The 25,599-nt window shown below is 41.7% G+C and overlaps 1 protein-coding gene and 1 long non-coding RNA gene across 6 annotated transcripts in view; one reads left to right on the forward strand and one right to left on the reverse strand.

Moving 5' to 3' along the window:
- Positions 1–25,599, forward strand: part of sgcd (sarcoglycan, delta (dystrophin-associated glycoprotein)) — a 431,163-nt gene that overhangs the window by 267,233 nt on the left and 138,331 nt on the right. The window lies entirely within an intron of this gene.
- On the reverse strand, positions 16,750–23,975 carry LOC112434698 (uncharacterized). Its single transcript, XR_013100645.1, has 2 exons — positions 23,580–23,975; positions 16,750–23,449 (listed from the first exon to the last, which is right to left on the reverse strand). It is a non-coding gene; the product is annotated as an uncharacterized LOC112434698 (long non-coding RNA).

Genomic DNA, 25,599 nt, shown 5'->3' on the forward strand with positions numbered 1-25,599 from the left:
CACTGCAACTGCCTGCAAGTCATTTGCAAAATGCAAAAGAATTCAGTGCAACCGCTCATTTTCCCCCTAGCTTCAGACAGTTATTAACAGAAAAGTAGTATTAAAATATTAAAGTATTAAAAACAATCCACATATTTAAAATTCTGGTATTCCCTCCGGTTCCTTTTCAGACTCTGAAAATGGGGAACTATGTTTAAAAAATGGTTATCAAAAGTTCCTAAACAGTTTATGGGTCCTTGTGTTAAAACACATCTTGACTGTTTGATCTCAATCCTCTGTGGTGGCCTATCGAGGCAAAAATACAGAAATTGCATAACATCCAAATGCTTTTGGACCTGACTGCAGGAGTGTATTTTTCCTCCATGGAGAGATTCACTAATGATCTTCTTTGATATATTTCACCAACTTAGATTTCATCAGCCTGTTGTACCAGACAAACAGTTCAACTCTTTCAGGGGAACAAACATCAGTGAAGTGTACCGTGACCTAGTACAAACATGTAGTTTCTTATGGTGTCCTGAAAGTTTTCTAATGACATTTTGCAGCTCAAACACATCCCACAAATGCTGTGTTTAAAACAACAACATATAGTTGGGTGCTAAATTCTTTCAGATGAACTTCAAACAGAATTTCTTTTGTGGAAAAAGTGCATCAATGCATCAGATCCACTTGATGCAGCTGCTGGTTGTTTGAGCAGAAACGCATCAGGTCACGCATGACATTTTCCCCATCTGAGGAAATGCTGTCCTCGGTATTCTGAGCTATTATGAAAATGTGTGTAAAGTTCAACTTGAGAGCTCCATGCTCTACAAATGGCCCCTTTGAAGTCATGCATTAGTGCAGGTCAGCAGATTATCAATTGATGCAATTGGAACAATTGTGAGTTCACACAAGCAAGCAAAGATACACCAATGCGATTCAATTATTTGTGCACCATGGAGTGTAAAAATGATGTGCGTGGAGACGAATGGAAATGTTTACATGAGACGTTTGGTTGGGTTTGAGCACTCGCCTCCAGCCGAGAGGCTTCAGATCAGAAAGTGACAAGTTTGGAGCGACGTTCACTTTTTACTAATGTCGTTTCTCGCTGCATCACATGCACAGCTTTGGCTAAGCATTAATGCCCTGCTTGCAGCTGTGTTAGTTCAGGGATGCTGTAAGAGCTGACATGCATCTGAAAAATATCACCTGATTATTAAGAATAAATTATAATTAAGGTTTAAAAAAAGACTCGTCTGTCATAATGTTGAAATAAAATGGTTTTATTGGGAAATGTTTCTTCTTCCACCTTGCTGTTCAGTCACATATAGACTTCCCACTGAAGAGTTGATCCACTTTAACTCCTGCCTTTATTAAGATTTTCATTATCATTCTAGTAAAAGTGACCCCATCCAGACTGAGATATGCATTTACAAGTATCGCCTGTCAGTTATGTTGTTTCCATGAATGACCTGATGCTTTGAAATCTAAGTTGACGTTAGGAAGGATTCTCCAGTGTCTCCTTTGCTAAAGGAGATAATAAAGGAAGCATTTAGGAACCTTTCCTAAACATTTAGTTTAACCTGGGTAAGAATCTACTTTCGTTTTTCCATCAGTACTGAAGAATATCTTTACCACTGGATCATTTTGTCCTCTTAATTTGATTTCCAATATATTTACACTTTTCTTTGGTGTTTTGTATGCAATGCTGAACATTTCTATAGTGGGGGTTAAAGCAGCTGTGGACGGTGGGCCACCTGCAGGTGGGCTTCAGAGGCCGTGTCAGAAACAAGAAGAGCTCAGGGCAGGCAAGTCATTAAAAGTTAATAGAATCACCATAAATTTCAAATGAAGAGTTAAAATGCTGCTAATTAAGATTGTACTTAATTAGAGCAGCCACTTTCATTTCACCCACTTTTCCTTTTTCATTATGTCATCAGCCACAACAGTGCAGCTGAAATCCCCCGTGGGCTCCTGCTCTTGTGCTGCTGCTTCTGTCTGAAAAGGTCTGCGAGACCCACAAACTAATCGCTGCATCAGTCGTGCAGAGAGCGGATAATGTGGCAGGAGACTTACGCGCCGATCTGCTCTGAAAGTGTGGATCTGTGCAGGATCTGTAGGCTGTAATGATGCGCTTTGTCTGTAAGATCTGCAGCTTCAATCAGGCTCCAGCTGACTTTATGCCTGTGTGCTGTTCGTCATGCAGTTGTGTACAAGTCTGTTACTTCTTCGCCTGTCTCAGGAGACGTACAGCTCGTAGAGCTGCGTTTTCAGCCACCGATTATTTTAAATAGGCTTGCCGCTGCAGCAAAGACAGCCGGGGACTCTCAGATTGAGACAGATTAAACGGGCTGCACCTCATGTACATGGACTGGAGTCGGTGAGGTAATGAGTTAAAGGGGGGAGGGTGAGTGATGTATTAGCTGCCCTCCCACCCGGGCTTTCCACTCCAGCAAACCAGGCCTGTTTCTCAGCCAGAGGAGCTGACTGCAGGTAGGAGGCGACCAGTGTAACCGAGAGCCTTCGGTGAACACTTCCTTTCATCTTGATTATCTGAACCTCATCTGCCCCCCACGCACACCTAGTCAAAGAAATACAATTTAAAAAACCCTGAGAGGAATTATGTCCTTCCAGGCTGGTCCAAAAAACCTTTTCTGATTCCACCTTAGCCTCATTTAGTGTCTCATTCACAGGATGGGATCGTTGCCATTTCCCAATGTACACTTTCAGTCTTACAAATAAATCATAAATCCTGGCCTGGGGTCATTTAAAAAAATATATATAGACATACATATTTTCCCAAGTATTTGGGTTTAAATCTTGCACCACTGGTGTTGGTTTTGTGGTTTAGTTATGACAAATAAAACTGAAAAACTAATTTGAAGGCATCACTTGTACAGTATGGATTAAGACTAGAGATAAAAGAAACCCATCCATCCACCCATCTTCTTCCCCCGGGGTCCAGGTCGCAGGGGCAGCGGTACAACTGTTTCGGGGTTCGTCTCGTTGTTGCCCCTCTAGTGCACCTGTTCATTAACACCAAAGCACATGAAACTACTTAAATGACCAGATGAATATCCCAGAAGATTAACTGACTTCATGCTGTGCTCTGATTAAAAAGCATTCCTTTAATTTCTTTAAGCAGTGTATCAAATTTCAGTATTACTGTAATGTAACACAGGTTACTTTTACCTAAACTGCAGCTGAGTCCAAATAGTTTAATTTTAAAGCTGAAGAAATGGTGGTATAGTCACTGAAACATGGCTTATGTGAAACCACTGCACTCGGTCATCGTGCACATGTTTAAATCGAAAATACTCAAGTATCTGCAGCCAGAATGGGACTGAAAACCTTTCTGATCTGAATCAAAATGAAGAAGAAGTCACAGTCCATCACAGAAAGGTTGGATCATCTCTGAGTCTGAATCTAGATAATGTCATTTGAACCGTTTTAGATAATTTCCCGGTCCTTTCAGGCATTCATAATACTGTGTACACAGCGCATATTCAAAGAAGGCAATTGATTTACAAAACATCATTATGCAGACGGGCAGAAGTTAACTTTGTTACAGTGGAGCACTTTAACAGGACCGCGGTCGGTCTGCCCGCTCCCTGCTGCCAGCGAGAGATTAATGAGAGGAGGGAGGGACAAATAAGAGAAAACACTCTCCTGTACCCGCTATCCCCACCGGAGCCTGTACTTAAAGCAAAGCTAGGTGAACTGTTGTGACTGCGTGATATGGATCACTGCTCCTGGGAGACAGTGCCGGAGCCAGCAGGTGGAGGTTTGCAGCAGCACCACACTGGGCTGTAGAACCAAAAGCCTCAGCTCTATCGAGTCCCAGAGTGAGGCCGGTGCTGCCAGCAGCTCCAACCCAGAGGGGGAGCTTGACCTTCCTCTCCAGTCAAACCACCAGCACTCACCAACTCCCAGAATGCTCTCTGTCAGATGTTGTTTACTTGTGGCTGGTTGTTCATTAATTGCAAATCCCATCAGTAAATTTGGCAAGGCCATAACTGTCTCTGAATTTGAAGTTGGAGCTGCTGTCATTTTTAGAATAGATAAAGAAAGTTTAAATGTGCGCCTGTGTTTTTGCTCTTTGTTCTGTGTTCACTGGTTCTGTTTTGAGAATCCTTTTCCCCTATAAAAGAGATGCAGACACTCTGCCTCCACCCAAACCGGCATTATTAATTTTTTTTATCGAACGTCTCAGGGCGCCTCTGGGGAATTTTACTGAATAAGACTAAAAATAGAAAGTCAGACCTGAAAGTTTCTTAGAAAAAAAGAAGCTTCTTTAACCTGGCTGTTGGAGTGTTGTCATTAATTTGAAACGCTGCTTTCTGTGCCACCCTTTGTCAAAGTGACCTTTCAACTACACTTATTATCTTGTGTGCTCTTGGGAAAGTTAAAAAAGATTACATATTCCTTCACTTTGAGCCAGTGGTAATCGTGTGAGCAGGTTGTTTTATATCCTGCTGCCATTTGGAACCTCAAAGGAGTGCAAGTAACTAAAGGGGACCTGTGTTGTGCTTTGCCTGCTTTTACAATAGTGGTTGTTCACAGTAAACATGGCCAAAGTTTCATATAATTAGCTGTGCCAGAGATTTAATTAGTTTTGTCTGTTTAACCCAGGGGTGGGGAACTCCTGCAGCTTTTAGACGTGTCACAGCTCATTTAAATGGCTAAATTAGCTCCTCAACATGTCTTGAGGTTCTCCAGAGGCCTGGTGATGAACTAATCATTTGATTCAGGTGTGCTGACCCAGGGTGAGATCTAAAACCTGCAGGACTGGAGTTGGACACCCCGTGGTTAAACTATATGGCTTATGGGGCGTTATCGCAGCGTGGTCACTCAACTTTGTGATCAAACTTGAGAACAAGGCAATGCAGGATTTTGAAATGGAAAGGTCAGAGGTCATGTATTCCGAAAACCACACAATAATACCACAGGTAAATCTATTGGGAGGCTGAGAGGTAGCAACGGCAGCCATCAGTGGTTTTCAAAATGCTCTGAATGGTCACTTTCAGGTTTTCAGCCTAAACTTGACTCAAAATAGACGTCTGAGCATTAAGGCTCCACCTACCTGCTGTTGAAACGTTGTGTCTCTGAGGGGCAGCCAATCAGAAGACAGGTGCTTTTGGCTTAATGGCAGGTAAAACAGCTTGTTTCAAACAGAGGATGAAGGGAGGAGTACAAGACAAATGCAGATTATTTTTGAATGTTAAATCTTCCACAGCTATGGAAGATTTCAGGCTGGTAAAGATCTCCTTTGAAATTTGCTTCAGTAAAAGTCTTTTTTTAATTTTTCTGTTGCTGTTTGTGACTCCAAACAGATTTTTTGTGGAGAAAGCGTGCTCCCTTTTAGCATCCTAAAAAAATGATATGTTTGCCACAATGGTATCTTTTAATAAGCCAAAAATCTCCCACAGAAATGTCTACACATCTCTGCCTGCATGTCATCTCCTGCAGCTGCAAACAGCTTAGGACACCTTTGGAACGCTCTTAAATATCAGCAGAGATTGGATTAATTTCCTAAGGCTGAAAACTTGGATCGGATATGAACAGCTAATAAGTTTTTGGCAAGAAAGTAATGCTGGCCTTCACTCTGTGAATTGTGAAAACACACAAAGATTTATCAAGTTTCAAAGGGAACATAGAGGAGCTGCTTGGTGCTAGACCAAGATGGTACCAGCTAGCACAGGCTTGGAAGCTTTGCAGCTCCTGGAAAACTCAACTTATTATTCACTCACCCACGTGCATGCACACAAACACAGATCACATTTTGCAATTGTTTCACATTTTACAGTGAGAGCAGTTTTTGACCCACAAATGCACAGATTACATTTTTCATTAGCAGAGATGAACTTCAAAGCAAAAGTCCTTAGAGGGTAAATCCTGTATCTATGACATTATAGTCTGTATATAGAGATGGAAGCTATAGAGTCAACCCGTCACCCATAGCAGTCCTGGCCTGAACCTGGTTCTGCTGGAAGCTTGTTCCTGTTGAAAGGAAGTGTTTGTTCATGGGGGGGTCGGCTGATATTCTCTGTATCGTTGCAGGGATACCTTACATTATAAAGCAGGTGAGTGTTGTTGTGATTTGGTGCTATATAAATAAAATGTAATTAAACTACACCCACCGGTTAGTGAAGTGCATTTATGAAGCCTCGAGTTGAGTGTTTTGGCTGTGGTCATCATGGTGTTTTGAAATTGGGCAAAGGGGGGGAATGATCTACAAAATGAACATTATGTTATACTCAATAGGACTTGAAACTTTTAATTGAGGCTGTGACCTCACCAGTGTTACCTGAGGTCATCAATCAAGAGAACGGGGGACCAAGACCAGCAGGTCTGTAGAGAAGATACAGGTTTAAAGAGTCTACAACCAGAAGCTAAATCCAGTACCTGAAACCATTCTTATTCCAGGGAGTTAAGATAAGATAAGATAACCTTTATTAGTCCCACACGTGGGAAATTTGTTTTGTCACAGCAGGAAGTGGACAGGAAGTGGACAGAAGTGGACAGTGTCGAATACTAATACTATATCAAAATGCGCTGGCACCTCTGGCTCACTGTTTAATGCTGGTGTCACAATGCCCCGATGCTGCTAATATTGGGTCCACTGGTAGGCTGCATAAACCATGTGACTCATCCAGATAGCTGTTAATGTCCTGAGTGTGTGCTTCTCCTTCAAATCAGGTTCAGATGCTAACCTCGTTATTTAGCTGCAGAAAAGCTCATGATTTGGGCTAAAATACGCCCGTTCTTAAGATTACCAAAGAAAAGCCAAACCATCGATTGGTTGAGGCGGCCTTTACCAGTCCTTTATGCGATGACCCATACTCGGTTATAATTGTAGAGGCTTTGGAGCAGTTTGTAATATACAGAGCAGGGGAGATGACCTCAAAGCTCCCCCGAGTTGTTTACCTTCTCCTGTAATCTGTGAGAGGAGTGCCACCCATATTTATGGCTCAGAGACACACACACACACACACACACACACACACACACACACACACACACAGCTGAGTTAAATTCGGCCTGTCATATAAAAAGCTGTGGTGCTTGTTGTTGTGCTGGTTTATGGGACCCAGTGATTTGAGCCAGAGTGGTGCAGTGGCAGCTGGAGAGTCTTCAGTCCGCCTTAAAACAGTATCATTTTCTATTAACCTCTGGGTGAGGCTATTTAAGGTGTCCTGAAAGCAAATAACCACCATTGTTTGTATTTCTCTTCAGCCCGTAGTTGTGCCTGACATTTCTCCTTCGTTCAATGTGCCCTTTTCTAGTAAACGCTGCTTTACCGCATTTAGCGCTAAATTGAATTTTCACTTGCAAATAATAATCATTTTGTGTCATTGCCAACGATTGCAGTACAAGAGTGATTTTTGATTGTATCACAGGTGGATGAGAGTGCATGCTGTGGATGCTTTTCATTGCAATGTTGGAGTGCCTGAAGGCACTGGGACTTTTTTAGTACCGTTAGGGTAAGTAAAAAATTTAAGTAAGTAAAATTTATTTATATAGCGCTTTTCACAGATAAAAATCACAAAGTGCTTTACAACACAGAAAATGGGAATATAAAAACAATATAACAGTAAATAAAACAATGTAAAACAATAAAACTATAAAAACAGCATAAGAAGAAATTAATCAAATGCTTTTCTAAATAAAAATGTCTTCAGCTGTTTCTTAAAAGAATCAATGGAGTCCGTGCAGCGAAGAGACAGTGGGAGAGAATTCCACAACCGTGGTCTGAAAGGCACGATCACCACGAGTTTTAAAACAAGTGCGCGGTCGTTAAATTCAGTTAAAAAGACTCCGGCAGGGCCAGGAGGTCGGTAGATTAAAATACAATAAAAGGTGTGCAAAGAGCCGACCTTGATCATCTGAAGTTCAAATGAGGTAAAAGAATCCGAATTCATCAGTCTGCATGTGAATCTGTCCTGGTGCACAACAGCGAGACCTCCGCCACGTCCCGAAAGACGTGGAGCTCCGATGACGGAGCAGCCAGACGAACAAATTTCCTTCAGATGTATATAATCCATGTTTTGTTGCCACGTCTGGGGCCATCAGACCATAGATTCCGAGCTGGGAACTGAAGTGTAGCGTCAGCACCAGGTGACAGTAGATGAATTGGTCGTAGGCACCGGGATTCTTCCCACATCCAAGAAGCTAATCTTCGGTACCTTCTCAGTCGCACCTGGACACCGGCCCTGGTTCCCCTACTTCTTTTCTTCGTGTTAAATCCCACCGATATGTACGGTAACATGCAGTCAGGTGAGGAACACACAAAGGGTGGAGGGAAAAATTTCCTGTAACTGTCCCAGCTGTCACAGTAGCTCTCCATTGAATCTTTGATATACAACATCATGCCCCAATCATAAGTATTGGTGGCAGAGACAAAATCAAAACACAGGACGGTAAAAATAATATTGCAAGTGACAATAGCGGCCAGTATAAAACTATACCAGCGAGCTGTACTAGCGGCACAAGCGGCAAAGCCAAACACAGGCGCCATCTTGTCCAAGGGAGGTATTCTTGGCATGCTGAACTGGGTCAGTTAAAACTGTTTAACTGCACGTAGCATTATTTTCTTGTGTATTTCTGTGCTTCCTTCTCTTCATCCAGCCATCTATTCAGTTTTCTTACACTTTGGGTCAAGAGTAGTCTGCTTAATAGATGCCTCCTGCCTCCATCTCCTGCTCTTTTAGAGCTCTGCTGAGGCGATCCCGGAGTCATCAATTCTCCCAAAGTTATCCTGATTTATCCTGAAGTTTCCTGGTCGTTGGCAATGAACACAATGCCTCACTTCAGAGGTATTGTGTTTATGGCTGAAAAACAGTTTAAATAAAATCGCCTTATATTCATAAAACACCTCAACTGGCTACTCGTGATGTAGAGGAGGAACAGACCTCCTGAGTGACTGAGCTCCTCGTCCATCTTTGACAGTGGACCCAAAACCACTTCAAAGCAAAGGTCATTTCCAGTGCTACCTGTTCAATTCGCAGTCATTATCAGGGGGGGGGGCACTGGAATAGCTCACTGAGTGGAGTGGGCTGTGACTCATAAGCTGTAAGAGTCTTGCAGAGGCTGCTGATGCTGTCAGGTCTCAGTACAGGACAAAAAGCTCCCCAAATATTCAAAGTGATTGTTAGCGATGATGAGTAAACCTCTCTGCTTAAGACAAACCAAAAGTTTGTTTTTGATCTGTGTCGATAAGCATTTGTAACTTTTTGTGCCCTGATGAGTTGGAAGTAGAAGAAAAGGGGAAAAAGCCAGAAATCATTTAGACTTCGACCTCTCATTCATTTTTCAGTCACTGCCCACAGCTTGTGGCCGTATTTGAGGGTAAGACTGACCAATCAAATGACAGCTGTGCCTTGAGGCTCAGCTCGTCTTTGATCCGCTTGTCAATCTCACACTCTGCTTTTCCCCAACTTCAGAGCAAGAGCTCAAGGTAGCTAAACTTTTTGAGGCAACAACTTATCCCCAGCCCAGAGCAGAAAATCCACCTGATTTTGCGATTGAGCACCACGGCCTCAGATGCGAAGTTTTAACTTTTTGTTCCTGCCACTTTGCATTCAACAGATCACTTGGTGACACTAACAGGACCACATCATCTGCAAATCACACAGACGTGAGACCACTGATGGTGTAACCAGCTACTCCTAGGCTGCTCTAAAAACTCTATTAAACTTTATTTTAAAAAATGCATTTAAACTTAGATTGCATGCTTACATTTTAGGAGGCAGCATTTTTCCTAAAAGCAGGTCTTTAAATTTTTTAACTCTTTAAGTGATTTTTTTCCTGAAAATGCAATTATAACTATTTCAGCAGGTAAAAAAAGGACAGGCTACAATACGAGACCATTTTCTCTTTGCAGATAGCATTTTAGTCATAATGCATTTGAAGATCTGCTGTGAACTGCTGGTGATAGTGACAGGAGAAAGAGCTGTAATTTTCCCTCTGATTGCAGCCTGCCTTCCTCCGAGTAGCATTGATAAGCTTTTTCATGGGTGAAAAAAGGTGTGGGCTGGGAGAAATTTAAAAAAAAAGAGAAGATGGAGTGGAGGAGGAGCGGGTGCTAATGGAGCAGATGATTATGGCTGATGCCTTTGATTACAGATAAAAGAACAAACAACATTATTCTTTTTAATGTTTGTCCACCTATAATTTTACCATGATGTTGGATTGTGATATTTCTGGCTTCATACAGTCACAGCAAAGGTTCTGATACATACACTGTTCAGCCTCAGGCTCAAGTAAAACCCCGAATAATGTCCAGTTTTCTAATTATCATGTTAATGTTTGAAAACAGGCACTATGAAAGGAGGGTGTCCTGTCCTAAATCCTTAGTACACCACTCAGTGTTTGTTATATACAAACTTAAACTGAAATGAAAAATCAGCTTGATGATGTGTAGCGCCAAATCACAATCACAGCTACCTCAGTGAGCTTTATTTTTGTAAGGTACAGATCTTGCAATAAAAGAGGCGCGGCCATCTGTCATGACTGGTTGGAAAGTGTTTGGTTAAGAAGTGGAGCGGCTCTTCCAGATTGCCTCTAGTGTTACACTGTCAGCTAGCTAGCTTGGTTAGCAAGCTACATCCACAAACAGCAAATGTGCATGAGACGGATGTGTGTCTGCTCGTTAGTGTTAACACGCTAGAACCTCGCACACCAAAACTGGGGCAGAAATGCACTGAATGGTTCAATTAATCTCACTGGACTCTGTATTATTTGTCAGACGATTACATTAAAAATGCTCCAGAAGGAACTGACACTAAAAACAGGGCTAAGAGGTCATCTTCATCAACGCCAATTAGAAGAGGTAAAGCCCTGCAGACAGGAGCCCCCAGCTGTCACTCAAAATGTCCCGTTGTTTGAATACTGAATGACTTTAAACTCTAATAAAATCAAATGATGTGAGTTTTAAAAATAAAGTTGTTTGCTACTCGCCCCACAACTCTGAGGCAAATGATTTGAAGAAAAAAATTGTTGAATTAAGCTTTAAATGGAAATTAAGTTTTTACTGTTGCTCCAGTTTTGGCAGCATCAGTGGCTCAGTTTTTTTTTTGTTTTGTGTTTTTTTATCACTGCACTTGAATTGAAACCATTCAATACATTAAATAAATTAAAGAATCTGACTAACACATAACTCTTTATTTAGATCTTCTTTGTAATATGCATCTGTCTGCAATCTGGCTTTAAGAAAGTTACAGTAATACCTGACAAAAACAGGTACAGGTCATAAGAAGGTGGAGTTTTGGCTTTAAGAACAACTTTAAATAGATTTAAAAGAGAAAAAAAACAATAGCAGTCAGGGTCGAGGCTCACATGGTTTTCTTCATTCAAGTCCAGCTTCCTCCCCCACGAATTAGTCCCAGGCTGCATCCAAACAGCCCATTCTTGCCACTAGAATGCAGAATTGGATACTGGCAGCATTAAATCCCATCCTGTTGATGAGATCCGAGTTACTGGCTCGCACTGGGGACAATTAAACCCGTGCACCTTCAGCAGCCTTTACTGAAAGGTCATCAGAGAGAGAGAGATTGAAGAAAGAGCCAAGAAAGAGAAGGGGAGAGGGGAAAAAAGGTCGACCCCGACACCTTCGCCGGTCTGTTTTCACAGTTCACATGCAATTCATTTTAGCTGAATTACAGTAATGAGAGAGGGACAATAGGCAAGCCGTACATTTAATACTGTGAAATGGAGTTACAGACGAAGAAACTAATTATATTTGAGGCAGAGTCTGCTAAATTCATGAATTCAGCACTCAGGGGATGACTAATAAACCTAAACTTCAAGATTTTATAGCCCCTAATGGGAAAATTAGCTCGCTGCAAGACATCCAACAAAATGCATAATTACAAAACATGAGGAGATAAAAACACAAAAGCACACATAAATGAAAAAGAATGGCCTGGCGGGTTGCTGGCTGAGAGATGTTTAAATCTTGCCCTTAACGTACTTAATGCTCGTCTTGCTTTTTAACTCCCAAATACAACAATCAGAGGAATTTAATGAACCCCAAACGAAAATAAGTACATGAAGATTTGTACACACCTACCACTGCTAAGGGTGCTGATGGATGGCTGTACTTTATTTCAAGTTTATTTCAAAACTTGCTCTTAAATGCAAACTTGGAGAGACATAAATTCCAACATTTAATTGTGGTAATCAAGTAAAGAAATCTGGGGGCATTTTTACTCCCAAAATCAGACCGATTACAACATTTTATTTCATGAAAGAACATCAAAACACAGAACATTAAAGCCATTTCAGTCAAGAATATCACAGTCAAAGAGAGCGTTCTTTCCACCTGCTTTCATTCAGTAGAGCTCTGTTTCCCCATCAAGACCCCTGGTAGAGAAATCAGCATGTAAAAGTAGATGGGCTGGAGATGGGTTGCAAAGTGGCTTGCAAAAGGCTGCAGTAACTGAAGGGAAGCAAAAGCAGTTTAGTGTATCCTATTTGCCAAAAATAAGAATATAAACTGAGCAGTCAAGCTGACATCACACGCCGCATTCTGTTGCCATGGCAGTTGTTCAGTCTTGACAACAGGGTGTTTAATACTGTCACGTCTAATTACTCCCTAGTGCAGGAACCTCGGCACCATTACTGGAAGGGTCCCTGTTTTTGTTATAAACAACTACTTCTTTTGACTTGCACACTCTCGAAAATTAAAGAAATAAAGAACCTTATTTGATACCGACAGTGGTCTTGTCAGTGGGATCACACCCTCTCAAATAGACCTGTGAGTACCACTGACAGGCAGCACTTATGTGTATCCCTGTGGTTTATACCTATGGTGGCAATTTTGTTCTTTAATGTAACAGTACAAAAACCAACTTTTTTCAAGGACACACGGATGTGAAAAGGGAATTGATTCATACGTCCAGTCTCTTCCTCTAATCCTTATCAGGGGGCTGGAGCCTATCCCAGCTACCACAGGGCGAGAGGTGGGGTACACCTTGGACAGGTCGCTAGTCTGACAGAGGCGGCCCATATGCTCTAAAGCTGGGCAGACACTGTGCGTTTTTTGTTTTTTTTCCAGTCACTTTAGCCAGCTTCTGCTCAAACTGCACGATTGACTCGCAGGGGTTAGAAGTTCATAGGTCACGATGCAGGTCTCACACTATACGGCCCGATGCTCTGATGCGACCTGAGTGCTCACACTGTGCGTCCATAAAATGAAGGTTATAAAAGAAATTCTGTCGCTTGCTCTCCCTCTCTGTCTTTCACTCACACACACACACCACCACCATCAACTTTGCTAAATTGCTAATGAAAAACATGTTCAGGCAGCTGTGATTGAGCAGCAATGTAGATCCAACTATTTTCACGGTTGTTGTGGTCGTGATAATTTTGTGAGGCCACATCGAAAAGGCTCAGGTGAGCTTGACATAGTTCTACAAGTTGTGCCTCCATTGCTTGTGTCCAGATCACACGCTGCACTGCCGTGCTGCGCCGTCTTTTTCGCTGACATTTGTGTTTGCGCGTGAGCAGCGTGAGAAACTGCGCTGACAGCCTCACGACGGTCGCGAGGATTTCAAACGGGTTTGAAATTTCAAACAGGTTTGAAATCATCACGACCAAGCGATTGATGATCGGGATGATCGTGAGATGTTAATCGCTTCTCGTTACCCCATGTATACTACACGATGCACGACACACAATGAAGGCCAAAATCGGGCCGATCGCCAAAACGGTCGCACGACTCAAAAATCGGCTCAAAATGGGCCAAAAATCGCACAGTGTGCACCCAGCATAAGGTTAATACAGAGGTTTGAAAGGGAATTTATTTGATATATTATTCATGTATCTATATGAAAACTGAGCTGCATTTGTAAAGCACTTATCTAGTCTCACTGACTACTCAAGCCTGTATTTATGTCACATCTGAACCAGTGGTCAACTTAGAGTCACAAATGTCCCCATCAAGCACATCTTTGGGAGTGTGGCAGGAACCAGTTGCAACAACCCTTATTGTGTTATAGCACCACTAGGGGGTGGTTTCCCTACTGTTATAGTAGTTGGGGGGAGTCTAGTGGGTGTGTGAGTATAGCGGCAGTCATTACATGCAGCTCATGTCATGTTCTCAGGAGAAACCTTACTGTTGTAACAGGCTGGCGCCGGCGACTACCGATCCCCGCTCATGTATGTACAAACAGAGTAGAGCCGTGGAGACCAGGCTTGTATGGTCTTATGTTGCTGACAACGAATAAAAGTCTGTTTGAATTAACTGACTGGCTTCGAGTTATCCAGCTAACCTCCACACCACACTCTCGCTGGACCTGCTAGCCGCTCCTTCCTCACCAGACTGCTGTTACACAGTGCATCCAGAGAAAAGGCACAAGGCACAGGGAGAATAAAGGCCCAGAATCTGTTAAACTTCCAACCACCATATAATCATTCCAAATGCAGCACAGAGTGTTTTAAGTGCTTTTCATTAAGCTTAAATAAGCAGTTAAACCTTGAAATTCACAAGTAAGCTTTTTCCCTTACTATAACTTCTTTTTGCGTTTGGTCAAAAACAGACTGCTTTGTGATATTGGATCTCAAACAGTAAAATATGTTAGTTCATTTTACTTCTTTTCAGTCTTTCAAAGATAAACTTAGTTACCGTCCTCCATCCATTCATTATCAGATGTCGGGTTGCAGTGGCACCAGACTAAGCTGGTATTCCAGACATTTTCTCACCAGTTATGCTTTCTACTTCCTCCTGTGGGATCTCAAGGCACTCCCAGGCCAGCTGAGAAATATAAACAATTGGTCTGCCCTAGGGTCTCTTTCCAGTTTGGCATCCCTGGAACAAACCTCCAAAGGGAGGTGCCCAGGAGGCACCCTGGGCTCCCAAACCCCCTTAACAGGCTCTTTTAGACCCCCAGCTCCTCACAGTTTCTCTAAGGCTGAGCCCAGCATCCCTACAAATTACACTAATTTCAGCTACTTAGCTCTCTCTTCACCAGTTGGATACAGGGCCCACATTACTGCTGGGACTGCACCCATCCACCGGCTGTTGTCACTCCACATCCAGTAATTGACACCTGCACCAAACAAGACATACAAAGGTTAAAACAAGTAAAAAGAAGGAGCCTCATCAGACACTGACAGTCAACATGAATTTTTCCCTTAATGTGTAATTAACTAGGTCTCCTTAAAAACTTAACTGGTCCAGACATTAACCGTCGTGGAACAAATCACAGCAGCGTGCTGACCGATTAGCACGTGCATAGACTAGCTCCGTTCATACCAGCCCGTGCAGGACTGGAGTTAGAAACCGTGCACAAAAATGCAAATTTCTAGTTTGTTTTTCATGCCAATAATTTTAATTCATTTGCTCAAATTATAAATAAAAGATGTATCCGTGGGACTTTTTTAGGGTTTCATTCTCTTGTTTTTATCACCAACATGATTCCTGTCATATGTCTAATGGTGTGCTTGGAGACGAGTCTAACGTGTCAGCACAGGCTGAATTTGATTAATTAATCTCTCGCCATCTCGGTGCTAATAAGTGAATGGATCTTTGTTTTTCTGCCCAAGGACTTGTACTTTTTTATTGTGTTTTTTTTCTTTCTCCCCCTGAGTGTTCAAACATCTGCTCATATATAATAAACAGTTGGAAAACAAACCGTCTGCTCAAAGAAGCTGCGGTGGGCTTTTTTTTTTTTTTTTTACTGGCTAAACAATTAAATTAAATCAAAGAAATACTCTGTAGATTATTTGATAATGTTATCATCTGAAGAATTCCTGCTGACTGTCATCAGAAAGTTTCTTTACTTAAATGCAACTTTCTTTACTTTCTTATCTGCTGTTCTGTAAGAGTAAGAAAAGTGATTTATCCAGACATTGTTTATGACAGAGCAGTTCATGTGATTTTGTTTGAGTGGGAGTGTGTCTGAGTGGGTTTGGTCTCCCTCCTGGTCGAGTGGAGCAGCTGACTACAGACATTTTTTTTAAAACGAAGGCTTTTGAAGCGGGTTCAAGACAAGTTCAAGAATATAACAAGGCGTCAAACTTTGCCGAGCGATTTAAACTCAATTCATACTCAAGTAATGATTCATCCATCATGCTGCCTGCTGCTTTGCGAACAGTATTGAGCCTGATATAGACAGCGGTGCGATGAAAAAAAATACATTCCCATCATCTCTCAACTAAGAAGAAGTAACAAGTAGCTCTGCTTCAGAAGTTAACTGGCAGATAAACACTGTCTTTGTTGGGCTTAGATGTTCACTGCACGAAGTGATGTCGGTGTTTGATTACTCACAAAACACACACACACACACAAAACCTCCAAATACTCTGCTAATGAGGCATCAAGTGGCTATTGTGAACGATTAAACGACTGTGACGTGAGGGTTATTAGTTTGAGCCTGACAGACTCAAACACCAGGACTCTATCCCCGTAATTACTACTGCTGACATACCCTTGAGCAAGGTCCTTCACGCCCAGTCTGTCAGCTAATGCCAGCAACAGGTCATCCAGTAGTTTACTCGCTAAGAAACTAATTTGCTTTGGCTTCTTTGTGTCATCATGCATTCTTTCTTTCTCTGGCTAAAGTTAGTTTTTACCTTCACAACAAAGAACATAACAGGTTTGGCTAAACAATGGAATGAGTGAAGGATATAAAAAAATACAACAACAGCAATAGAATAATATTAAACACAAAGTGAACCCGTCTTCCTTCATTAAATAGGTTCTTTTAGATGTTAAGGAGGAATAGACTTAACCAGGCTGGCGGAGAATGAAGACAACCGGACACCTGCTGCAGATGGGGAATCAGTGAACTTTTATTGAGACAGAGACAACCTCTCAAAACAGCTCACATCAAAAGATTCCAAATATTTGCTGTGAGGATGGGTATATATTCTCTAAAACTTACAGGAGGGGGTTGTGAGGAAAGTGCTGCATTAGCAGAAAAACAACTCCATAAAAGGAAATCGGCCTTGGGTGTTCTAGTCTCTTCGCTTGCAGATATCTTTCGCCTGCAGGATGAGGCGATCGCTTCTTATCGCTCTCAAGGCCAAAGTCGTGAGCACACATTTTTATTACACAGTTGCACAGTAACTTTAAAGCTGAACAATATTTAAAGCTGAATAATGTTTGATCAGATTATATTTTCTTCAAATCCCCCTTTTGACCCATCTTAAATGGGTCAACACACAAAAATAAGTAACATTCAAAGGAACACAGAGACGTGTCGAAGCCTGGCTCGAAAAACTCCTCGGGTCTTATCATTTGTCTTTATCTGTCATTGCAGATGAGGAGAAAAGAGTCCAGGCACCACCCTGCCCAGGGGTCGGCTGCAAGCAGTCTCGGTTCCCGATGAAAGCAGTAACAGCTGTCCTGCACACAAGGGTACAACGAGTTAGTGCAACCAGGGTAGTGACACAAAATTAACAGTTCCTGTAACTCAGCAACCAAAAAGCATAAGTAATGATAAAAATGTGGAGAGTACAGAGTATACTATAATAATGAGAGATATAAACGTGAAAATGTGAAAAAATAAATCAACCGTAAAATAAACTCAGAACGGTAACTGCTAAGGACATTCAAAAGTGAATATGGTAAAACTGGAGAGGAAGTAGTGGGCAAGACCCTACGGGCTACATTTGTCAGATTGGGACTGTCAGAAGGGGGCCAAGCTTTTGAACTTTAAGGTGTCAGAAGTGTCGGGGGCCCTTCACAGATCAGGATTATGCCAATGGGAATGAGACCCAGGGCCAGGAAGCAAACAAAGACGCAACATCTTTGCCTGCCTGTCATTTCAGGGGGAAAGGGCCAAGACATGTTTACTTAGCTTGGATGTCGTCTAATAGAGGATGATGGGGCACAGAAAGGTGGTCCAGTTCCCCCCACCTCGCCAAGGGCGTGTTCTAGGAGTTAAAGAGCAACAACCTGCAATCTGTACCAAAAAATCTTCATAGTCCCACCGGAAAATCATAAGAGTAATAAACGATTCAGCTCAACAGACAAGTATCATGTTCAGGTTTCTCCAATCATTAAATCACTATTATTGCCACAATTTGCTTTATTCACCCTTTGGGCAATGAGAGAGAGAGACCCTAATGGCCAGTTAGTGGGCTCTAGGTCAAACTGTCCCCAAATTTGTTATCTGTTATTATTACTTGTTGTCATGTCACTTGTCTGTTTTCTACTGCACCCCTCTCACCAAAGCAAAGCAAACATTAGCAGCACATTGACCGTAGTCAGACATCCTCATTCCATAGGTGCTATAAAACATTTCCTGTAAAAGAATCACAGTTTTCAAGACAGGGTGTGTCTCCCCCAACACTCTCACCAGAATACAGTGTAATAGCATCCCCAACTCCTAACCCATAAACACCGTTTCTTCACACATCCGCCCAGAAATCCTGTAATAGAAAAACATTAAAACTGTAACCCTGTAGGGAAGAAAATGTAAATGGTAAGATTCACAAACAAAAATCAGTAAACATAAAACAAAATAAAATGAAAAATAACAAAAACAAAATGCAGACGCCCGGGTCTTAGGACTTGTCACTGAATATTCTTCCCATCAATAAAAGTACCAACCTAAACCTACACAGAGTCAAATCAACACCACCTCAACCTTTTCATATTCATAAACCTATATGTTTTGCGTTCGTGAAACAAAATTGAACCATTAAGTAAGTTGAGCTCTTGAAATGTTTTAATTCTCTTAATTCTGCCAGTTTATTTCAACACTTATTCAATGACTTTTATTCAACTGCTACTTGGCCACTCGACTTTTACCTGTTCAAATTGCCTAGGGTTCAACAAAGTCTAGATCCCCGTTATCATGAAACTTGAACGGTGTACGATGATTTACTTACAGTAATTTAGAATCATCACTCAACCTAGCTCTACTACTGGCACTGCGTGACTTTTCTCACACTGGAAACCAGAATTTAGCACAGAACTTTAATGCCTCAGGCAATCGCGTTCAAGGGCTGCCCCCCTTCTCTTCTTCTTTGTCCGTGTGTTCCTCCTTTATTAAATCTCCATCACAATGACGTGGCGCTCTGAAATAAAACTCACACTGTTAATTCCTCGTTTTCACTCTGCACCACTGCTCAGAGTGTTTTCTTTTCTTTTTAGTGTAGAGTAAACAATTAAGTCGAGGCCTTAAGCCCCAGATATCTCGCACGGGCATCATTTTCATAACCAAACCGCTCCGGACTCTGCTCCCCAGACCACACAAATGCCCTCTGGGCTTATTATTATAGCAAATTCTGTATTTGACTTTGTTGTGTGCAGCATTGAGCCTTTGTCAGTAAAGCATTCTTCATTGCAGCAGCTGGAGCATTGTGTGTCACTTCTTAGTAAATTAAATCAACATTTTGATTTTAGTGCATGGGTATGTATCAGTTTTTACTCCCTCAACAAGTGCATAAGTGTTCATGTGTGTGTTTCCCTTCATTCTAAGTAGGCGCATGCAGAAGTGTGTGTTCGTGTGTTGGTATATGTTTGTGTTCATCACCTTCCTGTTCTGTAGTTTAGGTAAACCAGCGGCCTGACGCATGGCCTAGGGTCCTCCCCTCCTCTTTGGGTCTGTTTCTGTTGTCCTTACTTTGCTCCACGGCCTTCTGCAGCTCTGCTGTTCGGCTCTTCTCAGAGGTCAGCATCCTTCTGCTCACCGTCCCTTTTCCTCCGGGCTTAATGCGCGTCTCGTCACAGCTCTGTCAGCTGACGCAGCCTGGGAATTTCCCCCGTGTAGTGAAACGGGCTTTAGGTTTAGTGCTCTCCGTCTCTGCTGCATGAGATCACTCTTTTGCAGCACTGTTGACATCCTCAAGTTGTTGTTGTGAGTCCAGCTGCTGTGGCCTTCAGGGGTCAAAGGGTCAAAGATGGTCGCGGAGAGGGCAACGATGGTAGAGGGGAGGGTAGGAGTCCAGGTCAGCTTCGGCTCTCAGAAAAAACAAAAACAAAACAAAACAGGCGAACAGGAAAATGATGTTGTGTTGGCTGTGCTGTGTTGGCTGTGTTATCCCGAGAGGGGAGAAACAACGAGATCTCGTCTCCCCCCTTTTTTGTTTTTGTTTTTTTTTTTTTTTTTTTTTCACCATATAATCAACTCATAACCCCTCAAGTTGACAGGACAACACAGGTACGTGCTAAAATTCTTAAGATCCTGTTTAGAAACCTAAAAAGGAATTTCCTATCATTCAGTAGTCATTTGTCTTAAACAATCAACAAAAACATGTCCCAAGTCGACCCTTTTAACCACTAAATTTGTCGTGTCCTCACTTAATCCTCAGACCAGTGTCTTTGTCTTTTGACGTTACGTTGTTGTCCTGCAACCCAAAGCGTTTAATTGTCAGTAATGTATAAACTATATCATTTAAAAACAGGTGTATGTTAAGTGTCGCTACTTTAACCTTGCATGTACGTGCACATGTATGTAAGCTGTTTCTTCATTGCATGTATGGGTGCGTCTGTATATGGGTTACTTTAACTGTTTCTCAAACGAGGCATTTCTCTAACACGCACATGTGTCTGTTCCTCACCCTTCTCATATCTTTCTCTGGTTGTGTGTGGTTTTATTTGTTTCAGTGATTTACCAGGAACATCTTTTCCTTTTCTCCATGTCTTCCGCCAGAGGTTAACACCGGTGAGATTCAGGGACACAGCACCCAGAGCAGTTCAGCAAGAAAAACCCGCCTCAAACTACATTCTCTCTTTTTTGTTTTACCGGGAGGGGTGAGGACAACTCTGGTGTCCAGCCGTGAATTTTAGCCAAAGCTTGGCCTGTCTTCTGCTGCCGTACTCAGGCTTCCAGGTTAAGAAAAAACACCTGTATGAAGACACTAAACATACATTTAGTATTTGTATAAACATAACTGCCTAAATCATTGAACTCTTGAGGAGGGTGTATTTCAGAATCAGAATCAAAATCAAAAACTTTATTGTCATTGTCATGAGACCGACGACATTAAGAATGGTCCCCGATCATTGCATCATCCCTAGTAATATCAAATATAAAAAACAATAAAATTCAATCAATAAAATAGATAGAATACTTAAAATACTAAGTATTCCCAACGTCGTGCTTCAGACCGTGCATAGATTAACACAAGAGTGGCATGGTGGACATTTTTGTAGTATTCAGATGTGTTATTGCAGTTGGATAACAGCTGTGTTTGAGTCTATTAGTCCTTGCTCTGATTGCCCTGTACCGTCTGCCTTAGGGCAACAGTTCGAACAGGGAGTGGCCAGGATGTGAGGTGTCTTTTATGATGTTTTGGGCCTTTTTAAAACAGCGGGCGTTGTTTGACTCTTTACTAACTTTAAAACCCCACCATAACAATTTCTCACTGACAAACTTCTATGCATCCATTTAAACATGCGAAGCCAGCACAAAATCACACACATACCCCTACAGCAAAGCTTTAACATAACCACAATGCAACTCCTCCCTTAAACGGGAGAAATCACCCTGAATCAACCAACTCTATATAAAACGTCAAACAAAGATAAACCACAAACATTTCTACACTTCTGTGTCTTCCACGCAGCACAATAGGCAGAAAAACACCGATTACTCACAGTCTACAACAAAAGAAAAACCTGCTCTTTTCACAACTCTCATAGCTAAAGTCAAAACTCTTACCCAGTGCCTCTGAAATAATAAAAAATCACCAAATACTCGATTACTCTTTTCACTCGCTCCCTCTCACCCCCTTCTTCCTCATACAGCATACACGCTCGCTCCCGCGGACCCGCTCGGCCCCGCGGGCTCACTCGGCCCCCACCTTTTTTCTCTCACAGAGACAGAGAGAGACCCTTTTCCTTTTTTTTTTTTTTTTTTTTACTTCGGTCTATCTGCACAGAGTTTACCTCATCTCTTTCCTTCTATGGGCATGCACACTTCCTGTCTCACACACACAGCCCCTCTCTCAGAGAGAGCAGAAAAGAGTTTTTCCTTTTTTCAACACTCAGGAGTGATTCAACAGACAGTTTATACCACTATTTTACACTTTATTTACACACACCGGTAATTTATGTTCTATTTACACACGGGCCCGCATGGACATATGCCAGAAGAGGTTACCCCTAACTTTTTGACTAATTTAAAAGCACCTATAGCCCAGGCCTAGCCTTGCTGATCAATACACACCTCGGGAACGCCCTCCCGATAGCGCTCGAATTCCTAAGAAAACACCATATGCCAGAACAACTTTATCTCACTTCTCTATTTCTCTGCTGGTGTTGCTAAATTTTTGACTAATTTAAAAGCATCTTTCAGCTGTTTTCCTCAATGACTCTTTCTGCTTTTTTGCTTCTTTAGGCTGGTGTGTGGAGTTGATAACTGTCTCAACACATGTTAATTGTTCTCCCAATGTGCTAAGAATAACACCGGGACCCCAACCATCATCATTAGTTTCTCGATCTAATTCTCCATCCATTTTACTGTCAATGGAGGAGTGTTCTTTTATTGATTTTAAAGGAGAATTTGGGCCAGCTGGGTTTCTGCCTCTGTTAGGCACTAATCAGCTGGGGCGCTGCTTTAAAGGTGAGTCAGCACTGAAATATCCCTTCAGGTGTTACCAAGCTTCTACCAAACCGGAGTCTGGCGGGTAACCTTGCCTAGAGCTTCCTGATAGGGGTGCTAGTTGGTTGTCACCTTGTTCACACGTCTCATTCACACTTCATACATTACCTGCAGTCACTCATTACCCTCCTTATGTATGTAATAAATGTGTAAAAAAATTCTATGTGTGGTGTATTATTTTAACCAAAAGAGGAACCTAGTTCCTTTAATTGTGTAATCTGTGAACAACGGAGAACCAAACTGTCCTGCCCAGTGTTCCACAGCAAGCATTCAGCGTGTATTTATGTGTGTCCAATATCAAACAGAACATCAAAACATTTAAAACACTAAAATCATCGGGGTTTTAAGAAGAGATCCGTTTTCTCCTATTGATCAAAGGGACCCGTCCTTTGGACTCCAACCAGTACTTCTCTTTTTTAAGTTTTAGAGGATCTTTTCTAATAAAGTCCTCTGGGCCTTCCTAACCCTTCTGTAGTTTAGAGAATATTACTAAAAAATATTCTCAAGGCCTTTAACCTTTTAATTTGTTTAGAAAGGCGTTACTAATAAACCCTTTCAAGGTCCCAGACCTGCACTGAGGTATTTATCCGACACCGGAGAGCAAACCCGTCGGCTGCAACCGTGGTCAGACCTCAGTTCACTCTTATCTTTATTCACTTATTCACTTATTTCTTATTCACTTATCTCTTATTCACTTGTCTGATTCTCAACAAGCCTTAAGTAAGCCAGACAATTTTGGTTATGAATTACTAGGAGTTTGGACACTAAGTATTTTTATAATGTTCAATATAGCAGAAATAAAAGGTCTGCTTACCTTGTTTTTTGTGTGTACACAGCTTTTGTCCAAACTCCGTTCACTCAGACCACGGCCGATGTCCTCCCTCCCGTTCCAGTTTGACCTGGAGCGGATCCTGTTCGTGACGCCAATTGAAGGATATAAAAAAATACAACAACAGCAATAGAATAATATTAAACACAAAGTGAACCCGTCTTCCTTCATTAAATAGGTTCTTTTAGATGTTAAGGAGGAATAGACTTAACCAGGCTGGCGGAGAATGAAGACAACCGGACACCTGCTGCAGATGGGGAATCAGTGAACTTTTATTGAGACAGAGACAACCTCTCAAAACAGCTCACATCAAAAGATTCCAAATATTTGCTGTGAGGATGGGTATATATTCTCTAAAACTTACAGGAGGGGGTTGTGAGGAAAGTGCTGCATTAGCAGAAAAACAACTCCATAAAAGGAAATCGGCCTTGGGTGTTCTAGTCTCTTCGCTTGCAGATATCTTTCGCCTGCAGGATGAGGCGATCGCTTCTTATCGCTCTCAAGGCCAAAGTCGTGAGCACACATTTTTATTACACAGTTGCACAGTAACTTTAAAGCTGAACAATATTTAAAGCTGAATAATGTTTGATCAGATTATATTTTCTTCATGAGTGAAAATATTCCAATCAAATTCTTTTCTCCCTGATTTTCAGTCTGAAAAGCTTTTTTTTAAACACGGTCTAAGCCTCGAACAGGCAAGCGCCATCCAATCAGAACAATGAGGCCACAGGACGTAGAGAGCGCAAAGGAGATCAAACAGCCTGGAGAGCTTTTAAAGCTGACAAGCACTCAGTGTAGCTAGCTATGCAGTTAGCATGCTGTTAAACGATTCTTGCTGTTTTTCAAAAGAAAACTTCCACATAAAAGGCACTCAGTCGCTTTCTAAATATACTTGAATGAACCCTGTATCGCTATGTGGAAAAATGTAACTAAAAAGAACAATGAACCATACGATGTAGAGCCCACTAATGAGCACAATCACGGCACAAACTTTGGATCTTTGAAAGATTGCATCGCTGTGGAAGTCAGAATTTTAGAAATTTACTGTCATCTCATTAAGAAGAATAAAAGTTTAAATACCCAGCAGGTGATTGGGTGGATCAGAAACCCACAGTGGTTCTTCAAAGGAGCCAGACTGAATCACAAACTGAACCGTAAACGTGAAAAAACATGGAGGTAGCTGACTGACAGGTCGTTAGCCAAGGGGGATGTGTCCAAGTCCATGTGTCTCCAGACCAAGATGGCTCCAGTGGAAATGCTAATCTCAAAGCCTCAAAACAGGACTTCTAAAAACCATTAACTGCATCCCTACACTGTTAACTAACCTACCATTAACTAACCACAAAGCTGGAAGCTTGCTAAAAAGCTAGTAACTGTGAATGCCAGTCTCAATCTAAGCAGGCGCCATAATGATGGCTTGAATGAGACAACGTTCACCTCATTAATGTTTTGGACTTCTTTCAGCTTGGTTTGCTGACGTCCCTCTCAGTCACAGCAGTCTAAAGGCATTTTCATATGCCTTTAGACACTTTTTGTAAAACAAACAAAAAAAACGTAAAAAACAAAACAAAAAAACAACTCGTTTAGTAAAAGCCTTAAGCCAAGGTTTGAGCCAAAATAAACCATTTGGTAACACAAGTCACATTTTTAGGCTGCCCGGGTAATTGTACTGTGTTAACAGGAAATTACATATCAAATAAATCACTGAGGTGGTGCAAAATTGCACCTTATCTCACAAACGAAGCCAACACAAAGTTAATGTTTGCAGAGACCCAACTCCAGGGACTTGACTCCTCGCTGTGTTTTTGATTAACTCTACTCTCTATTAACTTACCTCAAAAACTATCTTAGATTCACACTTCCTGTTGTGCAATATGCTTCACAGGTAATGATCAGATTTACAAATGCCTATTTTGGATGCTTCACAAGGAGCACGTTTTAATGAAGAACTTAAAAAAAAGCTTCCAGAACATCAACAAATTCTTTGACTCCTGGAGATCTGTGATTGTATTGATTAATGTCTCGTTTCATTGATGGCGATGGAAGATGGAAAGCAAAGAGAGATCTTACAAGGTAGGAGAAGATACTAAGAAGGACAGGAGAGAAAAAAGGTGCGAGATTATAAACAAGAGTAAGTAAGTGAGTCATAAAGAGGTGTAAAGAAGTGCTGAAGAGGAGCAGAGGAAGTAGGAAGGTCAGGGTTTCTTTGAAGTGGTGTGAATCCCAGAGGAG

Source organism: Maylandia zebra, linkage group LG10, assembly GCF_041146795.1.
Source record: "Maylandia zebra isolate NMK-2024a linkage group LG10, Mzebra_GT3a, whole genome shotgun sequence".
Classification (NCBI taxonomy): Eukaryota; Metazoa; Chordata; class Actinopteri; order Cichliformes; family Cichlidae; genus Maylandia; species Maylandia zebra.